This window comes from Triticum aestivum, chromosome 6B (assembly GCF_018294505.1).
Source record: "Triticum aestivum cultivar Chinese Spring chromosome 6B, IWGSC CS RefSeq v2.1, whole genome shotgun sequence".
NCBI classification, from domain to species: Eukaryota; Viridiplantae; Streptophyta; class Magnoliopsida; order Poales; family Poaceae; genus Triticum; species Triticum aestivum.
Genome location: NC_057810.1, coordinates 539,839,529 through 539,843,351, shown reverse-complemented (window position 1 = coordinate 539,843,351; position 3,823 = coordinate 539,839,529). Strand labels below are relative to the sequence as shown.

The 3,823-nt window shown below is 57.0% G+C and overlaps 1 long non-coding RNA gene across 1 annotated transcript; it reads left to right on the top strand.

Moving 5' to 3' along the window:
- Positions 1–21: 21 nt before the first annotated feature.
- Positions 22–2,266, top strand: LOC123134381 (uncharacterized). The gene is made up of 2 exons (XR_006465628.1): positions 22–1,269; positions 1,383–2,266. It is a non-coding gene; the product is annotated as an uncharacterized lncRNA (long non-coding RNA).
- Positions 2,267–3,823: the final 1,557 nt, after the last annotated feature.

Below are 3,823 nucleotides of genomic sequence, written 5' to 3'. Positions count from 1 at the left end.
GGAGGTCAACGCCACGGTGGCCACCCCACTCATCACCGCGCGAAGAGGACGACGCGTCGCCGGAGCTCATCTTCACCAAGCCCGCACTATGGACGTTGATGCCACCGAGGTCAGTGTCACGGAGGTCGACGCCACGATGGCCACCCCCACTCATCACCGCTCGATGAGGACGATGAGTCGCCGGAGCTCATCTTCACCAAGCCCGCGCTATGGACGCTGACACCATCGAGGTCGATGTCCCGGAGGTCAACGCCACGATGGCTGCCCTCCACTCATCGCCGCTAGACCATGATGCCGTTTAGCCAACCATGGTGCTCCCCACCGGATTCTTCACCAAGCTAGCTCTATGGAGGCCAACGGCACACAAGTCACCATCACCACTCACGCCCACTTCGCCACGAGGCGCCGCGGAAGGACAACGGCACAGAGCATGCCACGATGCCGCCCACCGTTCGATGTCGCCAAGCCGGCGCCATGGAGGCCGATGCCACGGAGACCACCCCCACTCCTCGCGCCCACTTCGTCACACGGTGCCGCGGAACACAATGACACAGGGCACGCCACGGCGCCGCCCACCGTCAATATCGTCAAGATGGTGCCTTGGAGGTCGATGACACGTAGGTCAGCCTCACCGCTCTATGGAGCCCGTCGTCCGCTTCGTCGCGCTGGAGGGACGCCGCTGAAGACGGTGATCTGGAGTTCGCCGTCGGGCCATTCGTTCACTTCATCAAGATGGTGCCGTAGAAGTCGACGACGCAGAACTCGCCATCACACTGCTCACCTCCATTTCATCACGCCGAGGACCACGACATGGTGCTCGCCACGATGCCTCCCGGCGTTCAAATCACCCGTCACACCCTTCGCCCACCTCGACGAGCCGGTACCATGAAGGACGAAGCCGCGGACCATGTCGACATCACCGACTCCTTCACGTGGCATGACGGTGCTGCTCGCGTCTCCTTCAAGGGAAACGAGATCCCATTTGGCATCGGGTTAGTGCCTATCCTTCATCTCGTCCGGACTCGATGGTGCCTTGGCGATGGTGTCACGTTAGTCCAGCCAAACATCATGAAGTGGTCTACACAAGAACAAGAAGGCATGCTCCTGATACGTACTCGTGTGCGTCTAAGGCGTGAAGATGGCCGTTTGGCTCACCACCGCATGAAGCAATGGACGTGGTACTCGGGATGTCGCCACACATGCCGTCCATTTCCAGCCGGAGGATTTCGTCTACATCAAATGCTATAGAAGAATGAAGCTGAACATTAAGTACCTCTGAATGTGTGGCAGTGCACTACATAAGTGGCCTTTGCACATGCATGGGCCATGCACGTAGCCAATGGCGAGGTGGCATGCTCACCTCTTGTCGTCGTTCGCTTCAGCGCGTCTTACATCATTCAAGAAGAAGAGGTGGAGCTCGTCACAGCGTCGTACATTCGTGGCGCCGCACGCTCAAGGAAGAGTCCCTGCAAGTGACGCCACATCGTGAAGATGACACCTTACAACGGTGCCTGTATCCTGCTTGTGAAGATGGTGCCTTGCCACAGTGCCGCTGCTACACGCGTCACGCTCATTCATAGGCCGGAGCCGAGCAGGTTGGCACCGCCCGAGGACAAGGCGCGGCTGCAGGGCGACGCGACTTCAACAACAACACCGCTCCTCTACGGTCTCGTGAGACGATGCCTTGACTACGCCGACTGCCGTGGACTCAGCGTCTGGCCGGGACGAGGTGTCGACCACTCAGGCCACGCTGGCGCGAGCAACACGACGGTCATCACCGATGATGGTCTCCACCGACAATTACTCCCGCAAGGCGTAGCCTCTTGCACACCCTGAGAAGCTACTGGTCGTCGAGAAGTCCGAGCGCGATCCATGCTACCCCAACAACAACTCCTCCAACGCCGTCAAGACCGACGAGGCACGACGGCGAGGGCAAGCGCGGCCACCGCAAAGGCCACGCTACTTGCGGCGCGTGTACCGACGAGGACATGGGCTCTGCCGCCGCCCACACACACATCACCATCATCATGCATGGAGAACGCGAAGCGAAGACGACGAAGACGACCACACAGCTCAATCGGAGGTATCCCGCGGAGCAACCCGCGGGAGTAATTAACCGGGAGCTTTTCGAGGCCCCGGGAACCAGGAGATCACACAATCGCCACAGCCATCTTGGCCGTGCTAGTAGGCCACGGAGCGCACCCTTTTTTTTGGGATATTGTAATTTTATTTATCCAGTGAGATTAATGAAATACATGTTCCCGTATCTCTTTTTCTTTTGTGTACTATAGTACACTGGCACGCCCGCATACACAGTTTTCTTTCCCCGGCGTCTGAGAGAAACACACTCCCTTCTTCCCTTCTCCCCGGAGTCCTTAGCCGATGTTTTTCTCGTGTCAAACAAATTGGCACGCCCAGTGGGACATGGTTCTCCTCCCATCTTTGCTGTGCAATAATGGTCGTCGAATTCGTCTTCAAGTCTTCTCCAACAGTATGAGATGGCGCCAATCCTTGGGTGCAATTTTAATTTGCCTCATCATCATTAGGAATTGGTGGCAAAATTTGTGTCCATGAGATGTTGCTATTGTCTGGGGCATTCATTGCTCCAAGGGCATGAAGTTACGTCTATAAATGAAGGCGGATATATCCAGCAGGGGGCACACTCTATGCCCGAGTTCCTTGCTAAAAGTCAAAGTGGCCGCCAACAATTAATGGGCTTGGTAACTTGTGGATGCGTGCCAAGCGATCGTTATTGGTCCACATGGTCGACGAGAAGGAGGAACTATACCTAGCTCGGCAGACACGCCGACGGCAGCAAGGCCATGCTGCAAGAGGCATAACAGTGCATTTTTTTCCCTCTGCTTTAATCTTCTTTCTTGTAGAAGCGCATATACATCCAGAGGAAGTTCGTCTACATGGGCATCGGCTTGCATCTGGCGGAGACTCGCTCAAGGTGGGCACTCAGCCAGGAGGAGACTTTGCCCAAAGCCCGTGGTGGCAGCGGCAAGGAAGATGCGCCGATAGAGGCTAGCTCACAGCGGCGCCCCGCCGGTGGTGGTGCGGACTACGTCCGAGCCTGAAGATTGCACCAATTATGGCGATCCCGGGGGAACTCGCATGATGGGCAACTCACCCAGATGAAGATAGTGAAGCACAACACGTACAAATGTGTGGCCATGCATGTAGACGCAAGCTACATGAAGAAACTCCATTGGCCACATGCTACTCGTGTGGGCAAGCCGAGTGCAACGAAGGATGTGGGCATCAAGGAGAAGGGGCCGTGGTTGCGGCGGCCTCGACACGCAGAGGAGCCTTGGTAGGGGGAGCCACAGAAAAGAGGCAGTACTAATTGGTGCACTTGCACCCAACGCAGCATGGACGACGCGCCAGCGACTGCAGCTCCACATGGACGTACCACGACGTCGACAGACATCCGCCGGAGAGCTCGCCGGTGGTATCTTCTTCCATGTACGCTTCCACGACGACGGTGGCGAGGCTGCCGGTAAGTAGCTCGGCGCCAACTCCACCTCGGCGACGACATCGGAGGGGCTGCCGGCGTACAGCGCGGCACCATCTACACTACTACCACAATGTAGGAGCTTCCAGCATGCAGCCCGGCGCCATTTCCTCTTCCTCGAACCACTGGACGACGCCCCGAGCCAGACCACATCCATTGTGATGATCAAGTGCAATTGTCCACAAGCAAGGAGGAGAAGGCCGACATCTAAGGCTGCACCATCCTCTATCCGCGACGAGGGAAGAACAAATTCATGACGTCCATCTTCATGGAGATGCCTTCATGCGTCTTCTCTCTTTCTCTTTT